The sequence below is a fragment of the Ursus americanus genome, chromosome 31, assembly GCF_024610735.1.
Source record: "Ursus americanus isolate L20-20 chromosome 31, mUrsAme1.1.p, whole genome shotgun sequence".
NCBI classification, from domain to species: domain Eukaryota; kingdom Metazoa; phylum Chordata; class Mammalia; order Carnivora; family Ursidae; genus Ursus; species Ursus americanus.
Window position 1 is genome coordinate 9,494,089 of NC_142157.1, and position 27,442 is coordinate 9,521,530.

General features: G+C 45.1%; 1 long non-coding RNA gene across 1 annotated transcript in view; it reads left to right on the forward strand.

Annotated features, from left to right (window-relative positions):
- The window catches only part of LOC148107361 (uncharacterized), a 101,189-nt gene extending 94,524 nt beyond the window's left edge, over nt 1-6,665 (forward strand). The window contains exon 3 of the long non-coding RNA XR_015722394.1: nt 4,539-6,665. This is a non-coding gene — a long non-coding RNA (uncharacterized LOC148107361). The remainder of the gene's footprint in view (nt 1-4,538) is intronic.
- The last annotated feature ends 20,777 nt before the right edge of the window (nt 6,666-27,442 follow it).

Consider the following 27,442-nt stretch of genomic DNA (forward strand, 5'->3'; position numbering starts at 1 on the left):
GCATGAGATCAAGAAGTTGGAAACGAGCAGAACTGAGAGGTTCATCTTGCTTTGGAAGAGAACATGCAATGTGTTAAGTTGAAGACTATGCAAAAATATGTGTTAATTTGATATAAAATCCTGGGAGTTTTTCTTAATAAGATACCATGGCAACGATGGGTCTCATTCTTTTGTACCTCAGATCCAGTAACCCTGATCTCTGTAAAGCAACCATTGTCTTCCAGGCATTTTACAACTCACACCCTAAAAGTGTTCCCCCTTGCACATTTTTAAGCTGACACCTACATTTTTTCTTCATTAAGTTTAAATAGCTGCAAAAGATAGAATTTCCAGCATAATGCAAATGTTGATATTTTAAAATAAAAAGGTTTCATCACTCTTTCAGATATATCTAATGGAAGGTAAACACTCTAGTGATCTCATGTCCAGTATCATCCATTTAAAAATACATCAACATCCTCTTCTTTAGCCGTTGGAAAGTATTATCTTTAAATTGCTTTCCCATTCCCTCTTCCACACAGGAATTTATTTCAAGAATATATACTTTTATTATTGAAAATCTTCTGTTGCTTGCCCATCATACTGCCACAGAAAATGTATAAAAATGGAAATTAAAAATATTTTCTCCAGATTTAGTTACTTTAATATCAGTCCACATTTGTTCAAAACAAATACATTACAATAAACTGTGATGAAAATAATTATTAAATATAAAAAAATTTTTGTCGGTAATCTATCTTTAATGAGATGGTTAGGGGGTGTCATGATGCTTTGATTATGAGATATCTTGCTGATACCAATACTTCTAATGATCCCGTTTTTGGTGCCCTGCTGTAGTAGATGGACCCTAAGATGGTCCCCACTTATACCCACCTCTTGGTATCCACACACTGAATGTGGGAAGAATCTGTGACTTGCTTCCAACGCACAAAACACGTCAAGGGTGAATAGGACATCACTTTTTTTGTTTTTTGTTTTTTTGTTTTTTTGTTTTTTTTAAAGATTTTATTTATTTATTCGACAGAGATAGAGACAGACAGCGAGAGAGGTAACACAAGCAGGGGGAGTGGGAGAGGAAGAAGCACGCTCATAGCGGAGGAGCCTGATGTGGGACTCGATCCCATAACGCCGGGATCACGCCCTGAGCCGAAGGCAGACGCTTAACCGCTGTGCCACCCAGGCACCCCAGGACATCACTTTTGTGATTGTAATGTAAGCTTGTAACTTCCGTCTTCCTAGCAGACGCTCTTGACTCTCTCCTTGCTGGCTCTGATGAAGTAAGCCACCATGTGAAGAAGCCCATGTGGCCAAGAACTTAGAGGATCCTGCAGCTGACAGCCAGCTGGGAGCCGAGGCCCTCATTCTGACAACCTACAAGGAATCCAATCTTGACCAAAACCATATGAGCTAGGAGGCAGATCCTTCCCCAGTTGAGCCTCAGATGAGACCCTAACCCCAAAGACCCTTTGAGTGCAGTCTCTGAGAGACCCTGAAGCAAAGGACCCAGCCAAGCCACACCCGGACTCCTGACCCACAGAAACCAGGATCATAAATGTGTATTGTGTTAAGCCACTAAGTTTGAAGTAATTATTCATGCAGCAATAAGTGACAGATACACCCCAGTCTAGCACTGTAGTAATAGATGAGTTAAGGGAAAGGCATGGATTTCTCTTATCAAGTGGGAGAAGGGTGTTTGTGATAGGGAGGTAGACAATAGAATTGGCTTGATGTTTCCACCAAGAGATTGTTCTCTTGCAAATATTTTAGAAAGGAGTACATTTGAATGTTGAGAATCTAGAAATTGATTCCCTTAAACCTATCATGTCCACATATGCCTTGGAAAATCTCTGAATCCCCAGAGGTTGGTGGTTGGCCTCTTTGAAAGTAGATTGTACAGCTTGAGCCATTTTGCAATATTGTGACTATAGGAAAATACATATCATTTAGATACCAAATATGTATTTCTCATGTATATTTGGGTTTTGGTCTTTGTCCGTGGTTCCTGACTCACAGGAATTGGAACTTCCTACGTGATGAGAGTTTAAAGGTGTCTATTTTGTTATGCTAATGAGATGATTTCGGAAAGCACCTAAGGATGAGACTGGTTGTCAGTGGATGCCAACCATGTGATTAGAGGGTTGGAACTTTCAGTCCCACCCTGTGCCCTTCTTAGAGGAGTGAGGGGCAGGAGAATGGTCAGTGATTTAACCAATTATGCCTATGTAATAAAGCTTTCTTAAAAACACAAAAGGAGAGGGTTTGGGAACTTCTGGGTTGGTGAACACTGGAGATGCAGAGATTGGGGTGCTCAGAGAGGGCATGGAATCTCTGCACCCCTTCCCCCAGACCTTCTCCTGTGCATTTCCTCCATCTGGCTATTCTTGAGTTCTATCCTTTCAAAAGAAACAGGTGATCTAGTAAGTAAAATGTTCCTCCGAATTCTGTGAGCTGCTCCAGCAAATTCAGTGAACCTAAGAAGAAGGTTATTGGCATCTCTGATCCATAGCTGCTCTCTCAGAAGCCCGGGTGATAGCCAGAGCTTGCCACTGGTGTCTGAGGCGGGCCGGGCAGTCTTGTAGGACAGAACCCTTACTCTGTGATAGCTGATGCGACTTCTGGGTAGACAGCGTCAGAGTCAAGTTTAATTGTAGGACATCCAGCTGGTGTTGGAGAATTGCTCCTTGGTGGCGTGGGGGAAACCCCACCCCTACATTGGAACTGGGTCCCAGAACCCTAAGGACATGTGGAAAGTACAATGTATAATGGCAGCCACCACAGCAGAAGCAATACGACAAGCTATTCTTTCATATTAAAGTTCCTTTCTCGTTCCCCTCAGCCTCTCCTTTTCTCTATGCTTCTGGAAAGGACTCACAGAACTCTCCAGGCACGAAGCCTGGTGGGTCTGCCTCCTCGGGCCCATCTCCTGCTGTCCTTGCCAGCTGCTGCTAGCACTGGAAATGAGCAGCTGCTTGGGCATGAACCTGGCCATGAACTTAGCCACGATTACCTGGGCTTATTGAATAAGAGGGAAAACACTTGCTTCGAATTGGAAACTTTTCTTTTGAATGCCTAGGGACTTCTGGCATGATCCAACTGAGGTTACATCCAATGGATTTATTTCTCTTCATCTTCTGCACAACATGACCCCGTGGTCTGTAAGGAGCTAAGACCCTTCTCCCTCTTTCCTTGTGTGCGGGGCGCTCTTGTGCCATCACACTCAGGGAAGGCAGATGCTGCTCAGTCAGTGCCGGGGTCGCTGGGCCCCCCACGCATGTGAGGCCAGGCTCTCTGTGGGAGCTGCAGGATAAGGGTCCACGGGCAGTCCATCGGGGGCCCAAACCCTAGTCCCAGGGGGACACTTCTTGTCTTCATCCTTGCAAAACGGGGCATCCTCTCTCACTTCGTGTGAAACAGCTGTCAAACCCCCTCATTCTTCTGTCTCAGTGATGTATTATATAGGAGATGAATATGTCCAAAGAAGGAAGGGATTTAAAGGGGAAAAAGTCCGCAGAAGAATAAGCAGTCTTTGTGCAATGCACACAATCTGGATGGCTTTAGAGTCCTTGCTGGAAGCATCCAAGAGACACTTCTCAGATGTACACACTCAGAGAAGGGATTGAGAGACTCGTTCCAACGACACTGTCTCCGTAGATGTCATTGGTGTAAAGTGAGCTGTTCATTTGGACACAGCTTTAGCTCGGTAAGCACACCAAAATGAGGGCGGAAGCAGCACGCGGGCACAGAAAGGATGATGGCTGTCATCCTGGACTCAATAAGATATTCACGAATACTTATTGAACACCTACTCTGCGCAAAGTCTTCGGTCAGGCACCACGGGAGGGAAAAGGAGCTAAGGAAGACCATCTCTGTGCGTGATAATATGCACGTTGCCCCATCAGAGAGGACGCTTTCATTTCAGGATGCAGTTACACATTTTCCTCAGCAAGTATGAAGTTCCCAGTTCCACTCTGATGCCAGAGCCCCCACCTGCATGTCAGACTGTGCAGGCACTGCCAGTTCCCAGGTCTGCTGCTTTCCCAGCCCCCTCCCTGCCGTCCCGGGGCTGCCCCCAGCCTCTGCCTGCCTGTGCCTCTCAGCAGTGGGACTCCCTGTCCTCCTGTCTCATTTCTACCTTGTGACGTTGGAAGGGGGCCCCACGTTTAAGATTCAGATCAGAATTCCCCGTACATCCCTTGGCAGCATGACCGCAGACAATTTCTTAGTTCTCTGTCTCAGTTTCCCATTTTGTCAAATGAGGGCTGTCCCCATCAGCTTGTTGGGAGGATTACAAGGAGGATTCACCAGCAGGGTGTCCCTACAAATAGAAATTTCCTTCCTTCTTCCCCGTGCTCGTGACCCCCTGGGCAGAACAGGGTGCTTTTCCCCCTTCCCACCAGAGGTTTTGAGACATGGGAAGAATTCCTTATCACATGAGGATTTAATGAGCGAAAGGGCAGTCGTTATTTTTAAATTTTGGATCTCAATTTCATTTGCGCCCTGGCAGGGTGATTGATGCCATATCATATTTCCTTCTGCAGCCAGAGCCGCTTTTATTATGTCATCAATTATACATGGACGAACGTCTGTGTTCATGGGCTGCTCCGGCGATCTGCAAGAGGAGGAACGGCGTTCTCAGGCTGCGCCATATGGGGACTGGGACACATGCCGCTCGCTGGGCCCGACCTGTGAATGTTATGGATTTCCTGTCCTGTGCTCAAAACTGCCAGCAAAGCCAGCTGCACGGGGCCGAATTTGCCCTGAGAGAAAGGGATCCAGCCTCTGTCAGTCTAGGCTGTGAGAAAACAGTCCGACCCCTGGAAGATCGCTGCGAGAGGCAGGGGTGCAAGTTCACAGCTGCAGAGAGGCTGCCGCAGGCCGCCCAGACAGCCCAGCCCAGGGGGCGGGCGCAGAGGGAGGCACAGCCCCCCAGGGCCTCAGGAACCGGCGCCATATTGAAGAGTAAGTCATGCCCAAAGTGAGGTTGGCACCTTCTGGAAATCATCAGTAAAACAGGACACTTGGTCCCAGGGAAGAATGTTTCTGTCACTCCCTGGAACTCCTCACGGAAATGCCGCGGCTCAGATGGAGTCCACAAATGCCCACGTCCTGAAGTCAGGGCTTCAGTTTTCTCCATCAGCCCGCATTGCCAGTGAGAGGAGGGATAGGAGGGGCACCTCTGTGACAGCCGGGGACTGCTCTTGTGAGAGATCAGAGACCTTTGAATGCCTTCGTTAGTTTTGCTACGAGTGGAGACCCTCTCCCTCAGGAGGTATTTGAGGGACTATTCTGGAACATATTCTTGCCTTTGGGGGTGTTAAACTATTCTAAGATGTGTCTAGTCTAACATATGTCAGAGAAACCGAGCCCAGTGGGGTGCTGACTGACTTGGAGTGGCTGCCAGTGCCGGGCAGGCATCCCGGGATCGGAATTCCTCGGGGTGGATCTAACCAGATTGCTTCTTCCTTTCCTGCTCTGCACTAATTAGTTGAGAAAACAAGTCAGACAAGAAAAGGTGAGTTACAATACGGACCCGACAATGCCAGAGATGCCACAAGGCAAATGGGCGACAGACTCCAGATACTGGACAGGCAGTGGGTGCCTGGGGACTGGAGGGGTAGGGACGGTGCTGTGGGCTAGTGGTCAGTGGAGCTCTGGGGGTCCAAGGGCAGTTGACAGAGCCAGCAGGTCAGAGCCCCTGGCTAACCGCAGAGAGTCAGGTCTGTGGAAAGCCAGATGGACTTCTAGGGAAACATTTGGACAAAACAGGAATCAGGAAAATGGTTCAAGCCAAAACCCCAAGGATTTCAGCCCAAGACAGAGGAGGAGCCCTGGCTACTGGAAATGTGACTTCCTCCAGCAGAATGGAGTAGTATCTTCTCTGAGGCAAGGCCGTGACGCCACACCATGGACTCCATCATGGCTGAGAGGCAAAACCAGGCTCACCTGAGTGTCGTGCTCAGGCTTGGAGTGGAAATCAAGGGACAAACCTGCAGCCTGTGGCAGGTGTGAGGGCCACTCCCAGGCCCCAGTCATAGGTCCCGGGTTTATGAGAGACTCTGTGCTTCCAGCCTCCAGCTCGTGGCCCCTCACCAACTCCAGCAGCCCTTCTTGGTTCCCTGCCCAGCCCCGGCCGTCGGCACACGGGTCAGCTCTGGTGCTGCATCTGGTGCTTCTGCTGCCAATGAACCTGAGCAGCTGAGAGCACGTGAGATGCTGGTAACACCTGCAGAGGGCTGGTGGAGGTGGCCAAAGCCATGTGCCAGGACCTGGTGAAATATGCTCTCACCAGAGAGGCTCTTTGGAGTCTGGTATAAAATAATCATTGGGGTAGATCTAGAGAATAAAATGTTTTCTCCTCTTCCTCTTCTTCAAGTAGAATCCATTTTTCTGTTTGCTTATAAATCCATTATTGTGTACACACACATTTCTTCTCAATTTCTTCTCAACTTTGTTGGCATTGTGACTATTATAGTACATTTTATTGGCCTTGGTAAGCGTGGCGATAAATTAGACGTTTAAAATATACATATCTCTGAAAATAATTACTCGAGTTTTGGCTAACAGAGAGGTATCCCCAAGAGAAACATCCATTTCTTTTGTTGGAGAAAAGGCCAACATTTTTATGAAAACAATGCTCATTCCACATAATGGTAGATGTAGGAGTATACACGAGAGGCAAGGCAGTGCTTCTCCCATGCAGCCGAACAGAAAAACTAGACAAATATTTTGAACAGCTCATATGTCAAAGAGACATGTGCAGGCTCCTCTTATTAAAATAATAGTGGTATCCTGGTGCACTGATGTGGTGCTTTTATCTTCAAAGTAATGTGTGAGTGTTCATGAATCGACTTGGGACAAAAGATCAGAAATTGGCAGGAGGTCCTGGTTCTGTGATTTGGAGAAGAATGGTTGGGACAGAGATCAAAGAAGTGTCCCTCCACCCCCCATGCTTTGTTATTGTGTCCTTTTGAGGGAACCTAAAAGGAAGCCTGTGATTTAGCCCCAGGAGGGGGAGCAGTTTCTTCTGGACCGTGGAAGCTGACAATTCAGTGGCAGGGAGAATGGCTGTATCCATTTTCACCAAATCCCATTCCCCTGGCCCTGTCTGGTCACAGTCCTACACCAGGGTGAGCCAGGAGATACATTCCACACCAGGATCCCGAGAACCACCTCACCCCCGAATGAGAAAGAAGTCTCAGATTTTAGCATGGCCTGTAGATCATTTGAGTCTTTTGAAGCCAGGATGACCCCACAGTCTGATCTGATGTCATCATAGTGATGCTGTCACTGTGTGTATAATGTACTAGGCCTGTGTCACTCTTTCTCTGGATTGTACCATCTAATCCACACAACTGCTCTTTGAGATAGGCACTCTGATTTCTCCCATGTTGTAGGCGGAGATGATGGGACATAGTATGGTTCTGGAACTTTCACCAGATCAACAGCTATAGGCCGTGGAGTTGAGATCCATACTCGGGAAGTCGGCCTCTGGATCTCATGCCTTCAACCCTGTGTTGACTCTACATGGCAGAGAAGGGAGGAAAAGTAGTTTTTAAACTTCATTATTCTGTGTACAACAAACTTCTGTTAGAACCTCAACTGTAGGCTTGCATTCAAGTGTTACGCCATCCAGTGGGTTTTCACAAATGTCAAGAGGGCCAAAAGGCCCAAGTGGCTTTTCGGCACACTGCACATGCAGGAATTGAGCATCAGCCTTTTGACCTTAACCAGCTAGGTTAGGAAACAAGAAGAAGAAAACTGAACTGGACTGTGGTAACATGCGTCTTTGTAGACACTGTCTATTTTGACCCAGATGTCCACTTCCCTGTCCTGAGCAGGCCGCTTGCTCCTTTGCTCTCCTGGGCAATCCTGCTTGCTCCCTTGGCCTGAGATTTATAGCTATCCTTCCTTCTACATGCATCTGTCACCCATTCCCCACCTCTCTCTGAGCTGAATGACACTCTCAGGTTCTTGGTCACCTCACGTCCTTGTGACTCCTTCCTTTCCATTAACCTAGCTAATGATGGCGCCTTGGGTGAGGGGCCTATTCCATTGGATACGTCATGCCTTGATTTGTTTCCACGGGCCTTAATGAAGTATCTATGTGGCACCCACTGTGTGCCAGTCTCTTTCCTAGGTGCTGGGGACATAGCTTGAATAAGACAGTCAGTGTCATTGCCCTCATGGAGCTGATGGTCTAACAGGAGCCGTTCATCTGACAGATGAAGGAGAAATCATTCATCAAGGGAAATGAGCACTACAAAGGAAAACTCTGGGGAGCTGAATAAGCAGACTACCGGGGTCCCAACCTCATCTGGGCATCGGGAAAGGCTCCCTCAGAAACAGATACTTGAGATGCATGTGGGGGATTCACCAAGAGGAAAGAGGGATGGGGGTTGGGGAGGAGTCCAGAAAGAAGAAACTGCTGTGGGAAGGCCTGAGGCAGCAAGGAGCCAGTGAGTCAAGTGGCTTTAAAAAGGCCAATTGCCCAGAATCCGGAGAGTGAGGAGGCAGCAGGAGACAGGCCAAAGGAGCTGGGCCAGGCCCTGCTGTGTTCTGTGGGTCACAGGGGCAGACTTGGGTTTTTATCCTAAGAGAAGCTGCAAGTCATCAAAGAGGATATGATCTGATTTACGTTTTTAAAAGACCACTCTGGCTTCTGCGTAGAAGTCAATTGTCCCGGGCAGGGCTGGAGGAAGGGATGCCCAATTAGAAGTCCATTGTACGAGTCCAAGTGAGAGGATGGGCTTGGATTAAGGGTGTGAAACAAGATGGAGGGGACTGGCTGGTTGTACGTTTCTGCGGGCCCAAGAGAGAGTCGTCGCATATGTGCTCAGTCAGTAGCGAGTGTGCTACAAGTATCAACCCTCATTGTTCTTGTTATGGTCCATGTGTTTTGTTTGGAGGTATACAGATAAATTAACATAGCGTCATTAAGTAAAGGGAAACAGCATTCTAGAGCAAGAGCTGGCAAAGCACAGCTCACCTGTGGGTCAAAGCTGGCCCGCTGCCTACTTTCCTGAATCAAGTTTCATTGGAACACAGCCACACCCCCCCTTATTTACATATTGTTTATGGCTGCTTTCACCCAGTGAGTTGAGTAGTTGTAACTAAGACCACAGGGCTTGCAAAGCTTAAAATACTTATTATTTTACAGAAAAGCTTGCTAATCCCCATGCTAGATCATTATGCTTCCTGTTGATGAAAGCTGAATCTCCTGCTGTTTTCTCTCTGGCTTTGCCCATCCTGAGAGCTTCACGGCTCCTCTCTCATTTCTGCCTTCCAGGTAAAGGCAATTGCCAATCTTCCTAGACAAGAGAAGTGCTGTGGATAGATGGGTACAACCAGTTATATTCTATGTATTGTTGTGCTGTAGGATTGATAAAAATTGAACATGAAGGCCACTGGTCCTGGCATTTTATCTTAGATTGATACTCTGAATGAATATACTTAGGATACTTTGACCAGATCCTACAAAGTCTCGGTGGCTAGTAGGCACTGGCACTTAACAGAGGGTACCACCCATGGCTCTCAGAAGCTCCCAGCTGCCTCCCAGGTGGGAAACAGAGGCACACCCTTGTCTGTGTCTGTTAGATATCTTGACATCTTTGCTACAATTAACAGCAGGCTGAATAGGTCAGGCTTGAAAGCATTTCTCAAAATAAAATAGTGGGATTGACAGCTACGAGGAATTTTAAAATGCTTATATCCAGTAAGGCTTAAACAAGAAAAAAAATGCATCCAATCACAAAGTTATTTTAGTTGATTTCCCAAGAAGTAACAATCATCAACTCCTGTGGGCAATGGGAAACTTTGAGGGATAGGCTCCTCAGCTTTATGTGACCGCAGAGAGGTCATCTGTGGAGAGCACAGGGTTTGGTGTGGATGTCTGGGCTTCATCACTCATCAGCTGTGTGAATTTAGGCCATTATCAGATTCCTCCAAAAGCTTAGTTCCGTCTTTTGTGAAATGAAGAAAATAACACTAACTTCACAGGAATGTTCCAACAAACATTTATTGAATATCTACTAGGTAGTAGGGACTGTCCTTGTTTTGTTTGGAAGAATAGAATGGGAATAATCAGATGGTGTCTACTCTTACAGGGCTTATAGAACAAGAGAAAGCATGAGAAGTATCCAGCAGATACAAAGCTCTCCATAAATTTGGCTTGTATCGTCCCCCCAAAATTACCCATTTCACCAAATCATTACCTTAGACCTTCTTCAGTAACCTAGGTTTTCAGGCTTGGGGCTGTCTGAGAATTGTACACAAACTCAAAGTTTGTGTCAGGAGAGTGAGGCATTCACCTCAAGTGCAGAATTTCAGGGGGCACCAAAAATCTCTAATTAATACAACATCCATAAAAATAAAAAATAAGGCAGAAGAATCCATGATGAACAAAATGTCACAACCTTAAATAAAAATGGAATCATCATTACTGAATTTCCCTTTTCCCTCAGGGTCCAAGAGAGCCACACAAACTCATAGCCACAAATTCAAGTTCACTCATTCTGCTCTTGGGCGCGCCCCACACCGTCCCGGGGCGCAGACACATTTCCTCTCTTCTCTCTGAAACGTAACTGTTAGCAAAAACTCCAATTGCTAAACAGACTTTTAGAAACTCCCTTTTTCCTCTCCTTCAGATGCTTCAGAAATGGAGTTTTCACTGTTCTGTTTTGTTGATATAAACCAGAGAGCTTCCCATTGTTATTGGCAGAGCCTGAGAAAGTAAAAACACATAAATAATTAAAATGGTGCCCTGTCAATTTAGACATGCAGCCTCGGAGGCCTGTGGGCCCGTGAGGGTAGAGTCAGACTTCGTCAGCCAGGCCAGTGGAGCCCAGAATTCAGACCTGAAGCAGTCGATCCTCCTCCTGCCAGATCCCTAGGCCTCAGTGGACCTCGTCCTCACATCTAACAAATAAACACACACGAATATTTAAATATTTGTGTTTGCCAGAAAACCGAAACTCATTCTTCCACATGGTTAAAACAAGAAGAGCTAAAATGATTTGTGTCATTGAGGATATATATTCATCTGGAAGTTTGAACAAATAAAGTAGTGCCTATGTGTGTGTGCGTGAGAGAGAGAGAGAGAGAGAGAGAGATGGAGAAAACCCTCCCAGGAACCCAGCAGATCCTGTGACATCATCTGGCCCCACGTTAATTCGGAGCAGATGTGGCCGTTCGGAGCCAGAGAGCCTCTCGGCCACTCCCCAACGCCCTGATGACAGCGAGCAGCCTCCATATTGTTGTTGGCCTCGCTAACAGCAGCAGACCCTGCCCAGCTTCATAGCCAACGCAGCCTGCAGGCCCGATTCATGAGAAGGAGATTTACGGGTGTTAGGGTGTTCTGCTATAGATTTTGTTTCCAGGAGCAGAGCCTTCTGTGTTGCAGGCAGAAGAAAGGGAGGCGTTCGATTCATCAAGTTGGCTCCATGATAATGAAGAACATTCCAGCAGGTGAGGGTGCAGTGCAAGGCCCACGTGGCTCATTGGTTTTCCCATTTGTAAAGCACACCCTAGAAATCAATAGATGGACCGGGTGAATTATTTCTCTCGGCAAATTATACGTGCGTTATTAAGCAACAGCCACCCATGGCTTACTGCGCCGGAAGCTTGGAGGGAAAGGGGTGAACAACATGAGTCCTGCCTTCAAGGCTCATGGAATGGTTGCCTGACTGTGAATGATGACACGTCTTGGGGGAATGGTTTGTGGAGTCCGTTTTATGAACGGCACCACTCCTTCTCCGTATACCACCACCGGCTGGCGTGCAGGACTGGAATTGGAAGGCACACGGCCTGGTTCTGCCACCCACCCACTCTGTGACTGTAGGCCAGGGCTTCTCACAGTGGGACCCCTGCCAGGTGGCAGCAATAGCATCACCGTCACCTCCTAGCTTGTGAGAAATGCACATTCGCAGGCCGGCCACAGACCTCGTGAATCAGAAGCTTTACGAGTGGGGCCCAGCACACTGTTTTAAGAAGCCTTCGAGGTGACCCTGAAACATACTGAAGTGTAAGAGTCATGGCCTTTGGCAAATCCCTTTATCTCTTTGGTCTTATTTTTCTCACCCCTCAACATGGTAAAACTGGCATGTCATGGTCCATCCACCCCATTAAGTTGTGGGGATGAAATAAGCTGATCAAGGCACTTACAGATAGCAAAGAACATTAACAAATTATTAATAAATAACAACTAATTATCACCAACGCGAAGCGTAAAACATCTCTGAAGACGAAAGCCACTTTTGGCAATGACTAGGGCTTTCTATTTTTAGGAATGGTCTTCATCGTGAAGAATGTCAGGAAGAGGCCCCCACACAAGACCGTATTTTAAATCCCCACAGCGTGATGAAACCTGTCACTCGTCCTCAGCAGGGTTGGTTCAGTCCTGCAGCGTCTGCAGTGGAAGGGACTCCAGATTCTCAGGTGTGTAGGCCCTGCAGGTATGGGCACGACGCCACGTTACTTCAGCCCAGACAAGTTGGAATCTTTTTCTTTGGAGTTCCTGAGAAAGGAGTGGTAGTAAACGCAAGAGAGAGACATTTGGGGGAGGGGGGTAGGAAAGCTTCCCTATCACGTAAGAGGTAAATGAAATGTATGATGATAAACAGAAGAAAGAAATTTCTTTTTTTTTTTTTAGGACATTGGGAAGAATATTACTTAGGTCGTTCACGAAAAACATCTCTGCTGTTAAGTGTTAAATCTAAAGCCAGTGCATTTTCAAAAAATAAAAAGAAATTTTCGGATAGGAATTCCCAAACTGAAGATCGTCTCTTTGCATCGTCAGTTTCTCACGTGACAGTATTTTAAGTGGCGTTATTCGCATTGTTCTGCTACCATGACTTCTGTCCGTCTCCAGAACTTTCTCCTCTTCCCCAGCTGAAATTCCGTCCCCATTAGACACTAACTCCCCGTTTTCCTTTCCCCAGCCCCTGACACCAGCGTTCTGCTTTCTGTCTCTCTGAGTCTGACCATTCTAGGTGCCTCATATAAGAGCAATCATATAGTATTAGTCTTTTTTGACTCTTTTGCTTCACATAATGTCTTCGAGGTCCAGCCATGTGTAACATACGTCAGAATTTCCTTCCACTTAAAGGCTGCATAACATTCCATGGTGTGTATAGACCCCATTTTGTTTATCCATTCATCCATCCATGGACAGTGTTTTCACTTGCAGTCTGCTACTTACGAACCACCTCAAAAGGCAGAGCATAAACAAGGCATCCGTAAAGCCCTTAGCACCGTGCTCAGGACCCCTATGTGCTCGGCAGCTAAGCATTAGCATTAGCTAGTATCTCTCGAGCAAGAAATTCACATTCACGTGCGGACGTGCGGCCCCCTGGCCTCAGTGCTCAGCCGCTAGCCCTGGGGTCCCTGTCCCAGGCTATCAGTCAGCAGGGAGCTGATCGGATGTCGCACAAGCCCAGCTGGAGAAAGGGATGGAAAATGTGACTTAAGTGTTTGTCTAGAGAAGAACAAATATGATCTGGCTCCTAGGACTGGTGATGTTAACGTCCCCACAACCTTTTAGAAATACCAGAACTAACGAGGTCGTGGTAGGGACGTACCCGGCTGCCGTGTACGCGCACGCCGAGCCTGGGTCCGCTAACAGTGACTCCAAGGCTATCGCTGTCAACGTGGAGGACCCCGTTCTCAAACTAGGGGTTTATCGAGGCAACAGCTCCCGTCCTTATACGTGGTGAATAATGCTTTGCGGAGGTCAGTGCTCGAAGTGCTCCATTTGGGAAGGAAACGGTTTGTTTTTGCTTTCTCCTGGGTTCCAAAAGCCACCTTAGGAAGACAGGACGGCTCATAATGAGGAGTGCACTTTTTGTTGGACTAAAAGGGAAGTAGCAAGGACGCAGGGGCCACCGAGGGGCTGGCCACGAGTCGCCCTGGCTAGGATATCCGTGTCGACCGGTGACAGCAGCAGTATCTGTGCGAGGGTGACACGAGTCTCTGTGAAACCTCCCAGGGCCCCCCCTTGATAGGAAATGAGGGGGAAGAGAAGCCGGCTGCCCTCACGCTGCGCCCAGCACCCCCCCCCCCAAAGACAAGCTTCTCTACCCTTTGGCTCGGGTTGCAGAGTGAATAGCCTGCAGGTGTTGTTAGTCAGGGTCTGCTTACTAAGCAGAATGGAAGGGGAGAAGAGAAGTTCAACTCCACATGTGCAAGAGAAGCGAATGGCTCCCGAGGGGAGAGAGGAAGCCCCGGCCAGCATTGGCGTAGGCAGAGCTGCATGCTACATGGAGTGTTTCATTAGTAGGGACTAGTGAGGCAGCGAGAGGGCGATGAACATTATATTCACATCGAATCAGGAACCCAAGGGAACAGAGAGAGAGAGAGAGGAGAACCCTCTCCATCCCGACAGGATTCCCAAAGGAGCACGTAGAAGGCTCTTTCCTCACTTCTCCCCCTAGAGATTATTTACTCACTATTCAAAACGCTTCTCAAACTCTGCCTCCCCTGTGAAAGCTCCCTGGGCCTGTCTGAACATCGATTCGTATTCTCTTCCCTATTCCAAATCCATTCACATATTTGGACCGCTACTCCACTGCTCTAGAATCTTGCTCCCTGCACTGAAATTCCGTCTCTCCGTCTCTCTCTCTTTCAGAAGACAGTGTCTCCGGCCTGGGGACTAGCAGTGTGTATGACACACAGTCTGTAGTCAGTGGGTATTTCTTGAATGAAGGGGCGATACATCGTCATGTATATTCACAAAGACCATGCAGAATTTCAGAACTGGGGCATGGAAAGGGGTAGGTCATGAACCCACCTGTCACTCATTCACAAGGATTAATGCAGCAGGTTAGCTGGCCGTCACCTGGCACTGAACAGAGGCCTGAAAAAAATGGGGCTAAGCAGAAAGGAAGGACTTTAGACCTGGCCTGAGTTACCCAGGTCCAGAGGTCCAGAGGCACATCTTAGCAGGAACCTTGGATGGCCAAGGCCAAGTGCCAGCAATGCCTCCTCTTACAGCCCAGATAACCCCAGCTTCATTTCATCTGCCACTTTTCCAACAGAACTTTTCTTTGGAGCAATGCTCTCCAGCAGGAATATGATGCAAGCCACAAAAGCAAACGTCCCATGTAATTTAAAATCTCCTCTCATCTCCATTAACAAAGTAACAAGCAGCAGGTAAACTTAAATTTAAACATGTTTTATTTGACCCTATGTTTCCAAAACAGTATTTTAACATGTGATTGAAAAACGTCATAACAGAGATATGTTAAATTCTTTTTTTTTTTTTTCCATCCGAAGTCTTTGAAACCCAGTGTATTTGTACACAGCCACATTTCAAGAACCACACGTGGCCGGGTGCTACCAAATTGTGCAGAGGGGCTTCAGAGCAGAATCTAGAGCAACGCTGATTAGCCTTCAAGTCCTAGCTGGTCGGAAGAAGTGAGCCACGGGACCGAAGAAATCATCCTTCCTGGGATAATCAGTAGTCCGTCTGAAGAGCTTTTGGCTATGACGAGAGGTTCGGCGCATGCCTGATGATGGATGAAGACAATAAGGAGCAGAAGGAAGGAATTCTGGGCTGCCCTCCGTTCAGTCTAACAGATACTTATCACACATCTGGACTGGGAGGGGGTTTTTTCCTGTTTTTTGATTTTGGTTTGGTTTGAATTCCTTACACACGCTGTGTTCTGTACCCTGCTGCCATGGAAGCACAAGGAAATGGCAGACACTGAGCTACGGGGTAACTTTACAATGAATTCGGTAATTTAAAAATACCGGAACTATCTGTCCCCCTCCCCATATTCTCACAGAATCTCCAATCATTATGGAAGTAGAGAATTTTAAATTACGGAAAATAAGGACCAACACGTGAAAGAAAAATGACTTCAATTTTAAAAAGTCAGCATATATGGGGCGCCTGGGTGGCACAGCGGTTAAGCATCTGCCTTCGGCTCAGGGCGTGATCCCGGCGTTCTGGGATCGAGCCCCACATCAGGCTCCTTGGCTGGGAGCCTGCTTCTTCCTCTCCCACTTCCCCTGCTGTGTTCCCTCTCTCGCTGGCTGTCTCTCTGTCAAATAAATAAAATCTTAAAAAAAAAAAAAAGTCAGCATATGAAAACCCTAGTTGGTTTTCTACCTGCCAACGTTCTTTTCTGCAAAATTACCTAAAACACAGTATTTTCTGGGCACATGGATTCTCACACTTAGGCTTCCTACGTCTGTTTATGTTTTCTTTCTGCATGTTCCTGGGCTATCTTCATGTATCTGTACTGGGAAGCCTGAACACTCTGGCCATCCATTCCAGAAGCTTCTTTGCTGCTTAATAAATGGTCCCTGCCCTGCCTGACTCTTGGCCAGGAACAACCAGACGTAAGGCAGGGGCGATCACGATCAGGGCTTGCACAACGCCTGGCTTCCTCCTGCTCGGCCACTGCAGCCTTCAAGAAATTCAGGGTGCTGGAGACTTGGCAGTCCTCTCCACCTCTCAACCGGCTTATCGAAAAAGCAAGCCTTTGACCAAATTTTACCCAGCACGGAGACATGTATTCAACACATGTTTGTTAGCGTGCAGTCCCCAAATGGTTTAGGTAACTAATTTGAAAATTTGACGAAGGCTCTTCCGTTGCCTGTGTAGATATCCTTGTGTCCCCTTGCGTGAAAAGCTTGCTCCAGAGAAGAGCACTTTCTATGGACAGAATCTGTGAGCTTCAGGCAACAAAAATGTCCCCCCAAAAGTCCATCAGAAACAAGATCATTGCGGCCAAGATCATATGCTAAAGGAAAGCGTGAACAGGTGATCAGGAAGACATAACAAGAGCTTGCAGTGGTCACCTTTAGACCATGGCTTTCTTTTTCCCCACTTTATTGAAGTATAACTGACAAATAAAATTTATATATTGAAGGTGTACAATGTGATTTTATATATGTATACATTATGAAACGATTATCATAATCAAGTTAAAACACATCCGTCACCTCACATCACGTCCGTGCGCGTGCAGGGAGGACATGTAAGATCTACTCTCCCAGCAAGTCTCAAGTCTACACTACAGTGTTATTGACTACGGTCACCGTAGATTCCCAGACCTATTCATCTGGAAGCTAAAAGTCTGTCTCCTTTGCCAACATCCCTCCGGTTTCCCTAGCCTCCCCTCCCAGCCCCTGGCAACCACCGTTCTAGGCTCCGTTTCCATGAGTTTGACTCCTTTAGACTATACTTATAAGGGAGATCGGTATTTTCCATCTCTGGCTTATTCTCTTAATAGAATGCCTTCCAGTTTCATCCATAGTGTCACAAATGGCAGGCTTCCCCTTTTTTCTGGCTGGATAATATTCCGTGGTGTATATATACTATGTCTTCGCTCTTCATTCGTTGACAGACACCTAGGTCGTTTCTGTATCTTAGCTCTTGTTAATAATGCTTTAGTGAATGTGAGAGTGCCCCCGTCTCTTCGAGATACTGGTTTCTTTTCCTTTGGATAGATACCCAGAGGTGGAATTACTAGATAATGTAATATTTCTGTTTTTAATATTTAAAGGACTCTCCATACTGTTTTCCACAGTGAGTGCACCAATTTACATTCCCATGGATCCACATTTATCTCTGCCTGTTTGAGAGTAGCCATCCTAACAGGTGTGCGGTGGTATTTCCTTGCGGTTTTCATTTGTCTTTCCCTGATGATGAGTGATGTTGAGCATCTTTTCATTGAACTTACTGGCCGTCCAAGTGTCTTCTTTGGAAATACATCCATTCAGGCCCTTTGCTTATTTTTAAATCAGATTATTTTTCTAATGTGTTAGATGATTGTATCTGCTCAGGCGCCAGTCTTTCAGCTAATGGGAACAAATTAGTCCAAGCTGTCTCTGCTGATGGATTTTGAAGTAAATCACATGCTGTCTTAGGAAAGAAGGTTGGGGAACCGTGGGGCAACTGCGCTAAGGGAGAGAAACTAGTCTGGTGGTCACAGAGTTCTTCGGTGAGATGACTTACCAACAGAGACTTGAAGGATGAGTAGGAATTGGCCACAGGAGAGAGGAGGGCATACTGGGGCGAGGAGGGCGGAAGGGCCCAGAAGTAGGACATGGCAAGTCGGTTGCCACAGAGCGGGAGGCAGGAGGAGCCATGCGGGCTCCCTGGCCTCACAAGGAACAGCTTGCCCCAAGACCCAGGACACAGGCACCGATTTCTATCTGTAAGAGCAGGCCTTAATTATCCCGAGGGCTCAGTTTCATTTCAGGGACCCAACAATCTCTCCCTGTTACTCATGACCATGAACTTGGCCTGAAATATCAAGGTGAACAGTAAGGTTTGAAACACCTTTACACGGAATTTTGCACCTCTGCTTTGTTTTATGTGCTGAGCTTAAGTGCTAGAACATAAAATTTAAGCGCTGAGCCGCTTTTTAAATACTCATTCATTGCTCATCTCTGATGTAAAAAAATGATGCCTTTCCTTCCTGGAAGGAGATGGATTTTCGAAACTGAAATCTTTTGCACACAAAAAATTGCTTCTGAATCTGATTTCTTTTTCTCAAATGTTTCAACCAGCTAATCATTTTCCCATCACATGGGGTTAGGGCTGTGTGGGGAGGAGGGTCTATCTGGAATACAGAATTGCCTGCTGTTGAAGCAGAAGGAGCTGAGTTCACACACTGGGCTGAAATGGCTCCTCAGCCCCACGGATCAATAATCAGATGTCGGAAGTACCCTCCACTGTATTTTAATTGCCACAGAACCATCAGCCTACTCAAGATACCATGATCTGCTAGTTCGATAGCCATTCACGTATCTTTTATTTTGTTTTCTGAATCAGTAAACACATGGGGACAGATGAGAATCAAGAGAGCGCTTATGACACTTGAAGAAAGCTGCTGATTTCACCTGTGGGGGGCTGCCTTACTAAAGGAGAGGCAGCACCACACAAAACCTCTCTTGAAGAGCAAGGAAGAGAACTGGCTTGTTAAGGCACAGGCTGCTGGGCCCCAGCCCCAGGCTGCTGATTCCCTACTACTAGGCTGGGGCCCCCAGAATCTGCATTTCTGACAAATTCCCAAGGTGATGCTGATGCTGTTGGTGCAGAGAACACACTTAGAGAACTATAAGAGAGAGAAGGAAGGAAGGAAGGAAGAAAAGAAAGAAAGAAAGAAAGAAAGAAAGAAAGAAAGAAAGAAAGAAAGAAAGAAAGAAAGAAAAAGAAAGAAAGAAAGAAGAGAGGAAGGAAGGAAGGAAGGAAGGAAGGAAGGAAGGAAGGAAGGAAGGAAGGAAAAGAAAACCATGAGCATAAACTAGCAGACCGGTTTTCTTCTGTGATGACTCTTGGCTTCTTTTTGGTTGTCCCCATAACCATGTGGGTCTCCATAGGCAGATAAGCAGAAAAATGGTGATGGTGATGGGGTTGATGGCACAGAGGTGGACATCCAGAGACCCAGGCCAAGCCTGGGAGATGGCAGTGGACCCACAGGCAGAATGGGGAGCCAAGGTACAAAGCTGGGAAAGAAAAGCAGGTGAGCCTGGCAGGCAGAGGGGGGCTCTAGAATGCAAATGAATCATTCAGGGATTTTATGACAGTGCAGATTCATTAAGGCTGGGGTGGGACTAGAGAGACTTTCTAACAAGTTCCCAGATGACAGTGGCGCTGGTGGTCATATTTTGAGTAGCAAGAGTCTACACTGCATGGGTGAAAGGTCTTGACATTAAACCCAGGGCACCTGTACAAAAAGGAATTGGAAATAGTATTTACCAATCTCACCCAGAAACTTCCTGTACTCCTGGCCCAACACAGAGCACTGCAGGGGGGAAGGGGGGGACAGGCAACCCCACAGAAGAAAGGCTGTGTGCACAACAGGTTAATCCACCCAGAGGTAGAAGCTTGAATGAGAAGAGAAGGTGGATTCCACTGGCCATTGACTCACAGAATGATTTTAGGCAAATATTTCATCTACTCAAAATCTTTATCTAAATATCAGAGAGATCTACTTGAAATGGGAGAATGCTTGCAAGTGGCTTTTTAAAATCCAATTGAGGAAACATTACCTTTCAGGTGACTACTCTTGGGGCTGAATTGCAAAGTCAAAGAATCACAAGTCACAGACACCTTAAGAACCTCAAGACCAGGAACTCCCACATGGGCTGGTCATTTCAATCATCTGGAATAATTTCATAAAAGCATGGGTCCCATGACCCAACCCCAAGAGAATTTGAACCCACTGAAAGCACACCAGGTTATTATTACATCCATTTCTGCTTTTCAAATCCCATTTCGACATTGTATTTCAAGCCTGGCCAACCTCATTCCCAAGCATTCCCAAGTTAAATTTTTCAGTTACTTTTTTTGAGTCAATATTGATAGAGTGTTAAAGTCCATAGATCACATTAGAGTTCACTCTCTGTGCTGCACATCGTATGGATTTTGACAAATGTATAATGACATGTGTCCACCATTACATTACCGTATAGATTAGTTTCACAGCCTGAAAAATCCTCTGTGTTCCATCTGGTAATACCTCCCTTGTCCCACCCCTGGCAACCACTGATCTTACGTCTCTACAGTTTTGCATGTTATTGGAATCATACAGTTTGTAGACTTTCAGATCGGCTTCTTTCACTTAATAATATGCATTTAAGATTCCTCCATGTCTTTTCATGGCTTAAGAGCTTATTTTTATCACTGAATAATATTTCATTGCATGAATGCGCTGTTTATCCACTCACCTATCCATGGAGTGCTCCCAAGTTTGGGCAATTATGAATTTGTGTGCAGATTTTTGTGTGGGTGGATACCAAATGAATTGAAAATACCAATGAGTTGAAATACCACGGAGCCCAATTGCTTGATTGTATAGTTAGAATGTGTTTAATTTCGTAAAAATCTGCCAAACTTTCACAGTTTGGTATTTCATACGATTTGGTATTCCACCAGCAATGAATGAGAGTGCCTGTTGCTTGACTAGTATTTTTCAAATGTTATTTTGATCAAGTAACGCACTTGTTCAAAAGTCTTCCACAGCAAAACAGCAAATGTTGGTGAGGATGTGGAGAAAAAGGGACCCTCATGCACTTTCGGTGGAAATGCCAACTGGTTGCAGCCACTGTGGAAAATAGTATGGAGTTCCCTCAAAAAATTAAAAATGGAACTACTCTATGACCCAGTCATTGCACTACTGAGTAGTTACCCAAAAATATAACAACACTAATCCAAAGTGCTCCCCTATATTTATTGCAGCGTTATTTACAATAGCCAAGATATGGAAGCAGCCCAGGCGTCCATCGATAGATGAGTGGATAAAGAAGATGTGGCATACACACACACACACACACACACACACATATAATGAAATATTCATATATATAAGATGTGGAATATATATAAGATGTGGCATATACACACACACACATACACATATATAATGAAATATTATTCAGCCATGAAAATGAATGAAATCTTGCCATTTGCAACAGCATGGCTTGAGCTAGAGAGTATTATGCTAGACAAAATAAATCCATCAGAGAAAGACAAATACCATATGATCTCACTCATGTGTGGAATTTAAGAAACAAAAAAGTGAGCAAAGAGGAAAAAAAAGAGAGAGAGAAACCAAGAAACAGACCCTTAACTGTAGAGAACAGATGGTTACCAGAGGGAGGTGGGTGGGGGGATGGGTGAAATAGGGGTACACTTATCATGATGAAAATAATAATTTAAATCTTCCGTGGCTACTTGCTACCTCTGTATAAACCCCTGGTGTACTGGGGGCAGCTCCCCAGCACAACACCTAGCTCAGTGTATTTCTGGTAACTTCCTCCTTCCATTGCTTAGGCTCCAACCACACCGCCCCCTGCCCCTCGTTAACCCAATGGAGTACTCAACTGGAGGTGGAAGTAGAAACCCGGCCAGCGGAGAAAGACTGCCCTGGAGGCTCTGTGCATTCCTTGTTTCCATCTTTCCTCACATTGCTTAACAGCTTTTTGTTCATCTGATGCTATCTGGCTTTCAAGACAAAGCAGTACCATTGCCCCCCAGATGTCCCTTACTGCTCTCTCTTCCTCCATGCAGCACTGACTACTAGCGTCTCCTGCCTTATTTGTGGTACCCTATTAAAAACTTCGCGGGAACCGGATTGTTAGGCTTTCTAACTTTCTCACAATTCAGGCTTGAACCAGTGAGTCAAACTCAAGTAATAAATATTCCCACAAGTATGTGTGAAAGGTAAACATTTAAGTGAGTACTATTTATCTCTAAGGGAGTTACTTTGATAGTCCTCTTTGAGGCTTCAGTACTAGTTTACACTCCTTAACCCCTGGGACTTCCAGAACATTCCAGTGTTATTGGAGAAGATGCTTGGTTGCTTTCAGGGCAACATGTTTGTTTGATTGTACTGGTTAAGAAGTGATAATTTTATGTTTAAAATCAGTGCTGCTTCTTAATGATGCTGTCTTGCAATATTCAGTGAATGTTTTCCTGATTAGAGGTAGAAATAAGAAAAAAGAAAGAGAAAGTGAATTATTTATTTGTAAGCAAAAATACTAGGTGATTAAATAAATATACATGAAAGGGAAAACATTAAACTATTTTAATACATTGAGAGACTTTAAGGTACTTTCTGAGTAAAATGTCATAAATTTTATAATACTCAAGAACTGTTATCATCCCCATTTTCTAAGGTCTGGCGTTAAAACCATAATTCTGGATATCCCAGAGTCAATCAAGATAGAATCCAGGCCTCACTTCCAAATCCCATGACTTGTGGGCTTACCAGCAGGCCTGATGTATTAACATGCATCATCAGGGCAGGCTCTGGTTGCCATAGAGGGCCCAACTCTCCTGACGGAGGGGGCATCACACGTGGAAGCATGCTCTCCACCCATTAGAAGGAAGAGACTCACACCATGGCTCTCTGCTGCTGTGCAATTACTGGGTCTTCTTTGGGTGTATAAGTCTTCTCTTCTATTCATGAAAAAAGGTAAACACTTCTGGAAACAAATATGAAAATTTGTCAGCCTATATTGAATTCATTATGAGTGTGTCTATTAAAAACTTTACTACAGGAGGTTTTCTATAGGGAAAAGAAACAGAGTCCCAGCGCAGGGAGACAGAGTGGGAAAGACTGCAGGAAGAGGAGGAAGAGAGGAGGCAAGACTCTGACTTTTTAATTGTGCGAGCCCCTTACTGTGTGTGGATGCCTGCCTGCCTTGTCCACTGTCTCCTAATCATGCACCGATGGGGGTGGGGCTGTGGAAGGTGGAGCTGGGGGGTGGGGGTGGGGAGCGAAAAAGCCTGTGTCTTCAGAAATGTGAGAGAAACTCCAAGCATCCGGCAGACTGTATCCTAAAGCCAGGTTGACAGCACCTGCAGGGATTTCTCTGCTTTATACAGCTTGACTAGTTGAGAGAATGTGCCCTTTGCCATTGTACCATTAAAAATACTACATCACCAATACATATACAGAGGCAAGTATTATATAGCTCTTGTTTAAATGTATCAGCACGTATTTGTGGCGATACACATATGTTTACCATTGTCTTGATTTTCATGAACACATTACATATACACTATATGTATAGTAACAACTAACATTTTTGGAGTATAACCATGGTAAGTCTTTAACGTGCATAACTTGTTTTAGTCTCATAATAGCCCTGTAAGTACTATCTGTACCCCCATTATACAGAGAAGAACAAAAGGCGCACAGAGAGTAAGCGGCTTGTCCTAGGTCACATAGCTGGGAAGTGGCAGAGCCAGGGTTTGAGCCCCACCTGTCTGATTATAGAACTCTTGCTTATGACCAAGGCAGACCATCGCCCCTGTTGATTCTATTATTTATTTTTTTATTTAAAAATATCTTTTGGGGCACCTGGGTGGCTCAGTCGGTTAAGTGTCCAACTCTTGGTTTTGGCTCAGGTCATGCATGATCTCAGGGTCATGGGATCGGATCGAGCTCTGAGTGGGGCTGTGAACTCAGTGGGGAGTCTGCTTGAGATTCTCTCCCTCTCCTTCTGCCCCTCTCCCGCTCACACGTGCTCTCTCACTCTCTCTCAAATAAATAAATAAATAAATCTTTTAAAACAATGTCTTTTGTAAATATATTTCCACGTCAGCTCATCTTATCCTTTTAAATGGCCGCATAATGTATAAAATTCCATTCTGCGTATGCTCTGTATTTTACTTAATCATTTCCTATTGACATTTAGATTGTTGCTTGTTTTCCTCTTAGGATGCTGCAGTAGACACCCTCCAGCACACGCACACACCCCTAGAACTGAGCTGGATGGGACATTGTGTGTCCTAAAACCTGTGACCCATTACTGCCAGATTGCCTCCAATTTACACTCTCATCATCTGTGCGTGACAGTATCGATTGTCCCCCAAAATAACTCTGAATATGGTCCCTTGTAGAATTTTTGGTTAGCAGACCGGTTTGAAGTCCTCATCAGACTTTACTCCCTTCCCTCGAAGAGCTCGGAGAGGAGGAGGTGTGTGGGCGGTTGCAGAAGACCTGGCCCTCCTGCTTCTAAACGCACACCCCTCGGTGTGGTGAGATTCATTCGTGTTGTCACAGCACTAGGTTGCTTGCTCATCTCCATTGCTGTGTATATTTCATTGTATGGATATGAGATAGTTTAGTTACCCATTTGTATTGTTTCTAGTTTGGGGCTATTCTTTTTTTTTTTTTTAAGCTTTTATTTACTTATTTGAGAGAGAGAGAGCATGAGCAGGGGGGAGAGGGAAAAGCAGGCTCCCTGCTAAGCAGACAGCCCGACCTGGGGCTCAATCCCAGGATGCTGGGATCACGACCTGAGCCAAAGGCAGACACTTAACCGACTGAGACACCCAGGTGCCTGAGTTTGGGGCTATTCTTACACATCTTTTGATCAATGTTTTGGGTTTAGACTGAAGAATGGAATTACTGGGTCACAGGGCTCCTGTATGTTGTTTTAACAGCTACTTCCAGCCAGTTTTCTAAGGTGGTTGCACCAATTTGCATGCCCACAGGCAGAGCAGGTAGTCTGCATTGCTCCGCATCTCACCAACACTTTATATTGTCAATCTTTAAAAAAAAATTCGTACCGTTCTGGTATGAGTGTATAGATACGACATTGTGGTTTTCATTTGCATTTCTTTAGTGACTAATGAAATTGGACACTTTTTCCTATGTTGATGGCCATTTGGATATTTTCCTCTAGTAGGCATTCGATATTTTTGTAATATTTCTTTGGGTTATCTGCCTTTTTCTTATTGACTTGTAAGAATTGTTTATGTATTTCAAATCTGAGTTTTTCGTGTTGGGACGTGAATTGTAAATATATTCTCCCACATTGTGGCTTGCCTCTTCATGTTCTTAGTGATAGCTTTTAATGGACAGAAATTCTTCGTTTTCATATATCCCAATTTTTTTTTAAATTTTAAGTCAGTTTTTTGTTTATGTGTGCTTAAGGATACTTTGCTTACCCAAAGTCATGAAGATATTCTGCTGTATTAACTTGTAGAACTTTATGATTTACCTACCATAATTAAATCTAAAATCCAGCTGGAATTGGTTTTATTAATCGCATAAGGGAGGGATAAAATTGATTTCTCCCTTATATGAATATCCAGTACCCCCAGGCACAATTGATTGGTCAGAACATTCTTTGCCACTGCACTGTCATAAATCAAGTGACTGTGGAGGTGATGATCTGTTTTTGGACCTCCCATTCTTTTTCTCTGCTCTGTTTTTTCTTCTTGGGCCAACACCACATTTTCTTAATTATGTAGCATTGTAATAAACTTGATATTTGACAGTGCACACTTCCCAGCTTTGTCCCTCAGAACTGTCTTTGCTATTCTTGGCCCTTTGCACTTCCATGTAAAATTTAGAATCAGCTAATCTCTACTGAAAATGGCGGGTATTTTAAATGGAATTGCATTGAATCTACTGGTTCAGCTTGGGGAGAATTGGGGAGAAAACTGTAGTCTTTATGATATCCAATCTTGGTCTCAATACATGAACATGAGCTGTCCCTCCATTTATTTAGGTTTTTCTTGACTTTCTCTCAATATTTTGTAGTTGTTGGTGTAAAGATACTGAATACCTTTAGTTCCTAGATATTTGACTTTTTAATTCTATTGTAAATGTCATTTTAAATCGAATTTTCTAATTGTTTGTTGCTATAAATACAGCTGAGTTTTTAAAATAATTAAAATCCAGTAACCTTAAGAAATGCACTTATTTATCCTAATAGTTGAATTACCATGTTCAAAATCATAATGCCTGGTGATAATAAAAGTATCATTTCTTATAAAAGTTATTTATTTATCAATTTGTTTTTCTTGTCTTATTGCAACTGCTCAGACCTCCAGTAACAGAATGAATAGAAGTGGTGAGAGCAGACTTATTTGTTTCCTTCCTCATGTCAGAGGGAAAGACGTCAATATTTGACCATTGATTGGAATGTTTGCTGGTGGTAGTTTTAGAGTTACCCTTTAGCATATTAAGGACATTCTATTCCTAATTTTCTATTTATCACAGATGAGGATTGAATTAAAGTACTACATATTTTACTTATTTTGTATGTCTGTTTTCTTCACTAGAATGCAGCCCTTCTGGGAGCAGGGACTTTCTGTCTGCTTTGTTCTCTGTTGTTTCCACGGTGCCTAGAATAAATACCTAGAGTAACATTCATGAGGTTGTGGGTTAAATGAGATAATATATGTAAAGCAGCAGGCATAACATCCCAAGCACAACGGAACCTCGTGAATGGTGGCTTGTCTTTTGTTTTTAGTTTTTCCCATCATTGTTCTGACTGTGATAGTGCCAGATGACTTGTCTGTGGCTCACCTTCTGTCCAGGGGCCTATGTGGGGCTGTCCACCATGAAAGGCACCCACAAGAATTGTGAAATGAGGTGCCTGTTTTAGCTCCTCAGTCACTAAAGCTTTCTGAAGCCTCCCTTCTTGCCCCCACAGTGACTGCTGCCCAGTGTGCCACCCAGAGCAGGGCTGGAGAGGTCCCACAGAGCACACGGGTGCTGTCCATTCACCTCTGGCGTCTCCTTACCAAAATGGGCAGGACCAGTGGAGGGGTTTAGAGAAGAGCTATGGCTCCGATGAAGACAGCAGAGAGGCTAGTTTACAAGGCATGGCTGGAGAAAGGGCCACGGAGAGCAGAAGCAACTATTGATGTGGTGAGAGGCTAGCATGAGGAGGATGTTTCCTGAAACACTCCAGGATAAAACCAAGGAGAGACACTTTGAGACTGGCTGTTGTAGGCTGTCCCTGACCACAAGCAGCAGGTCAGGAGAGCTGCTTTTCAACAGGGGAGTAGGAATCTATGTCACTTAGAAAGCAAAAACATTAGACAAGATAAAGCACTGTATATTATTGTTGATGAAACGTCCTGAACCAGCCGAGGATTGACCCAAATAGGACATCTTTGGTCTCCAGGACACTAGTACATCAAGGAAATTGTCAAGGACACATGATCTTGCTGTCTTTAGCC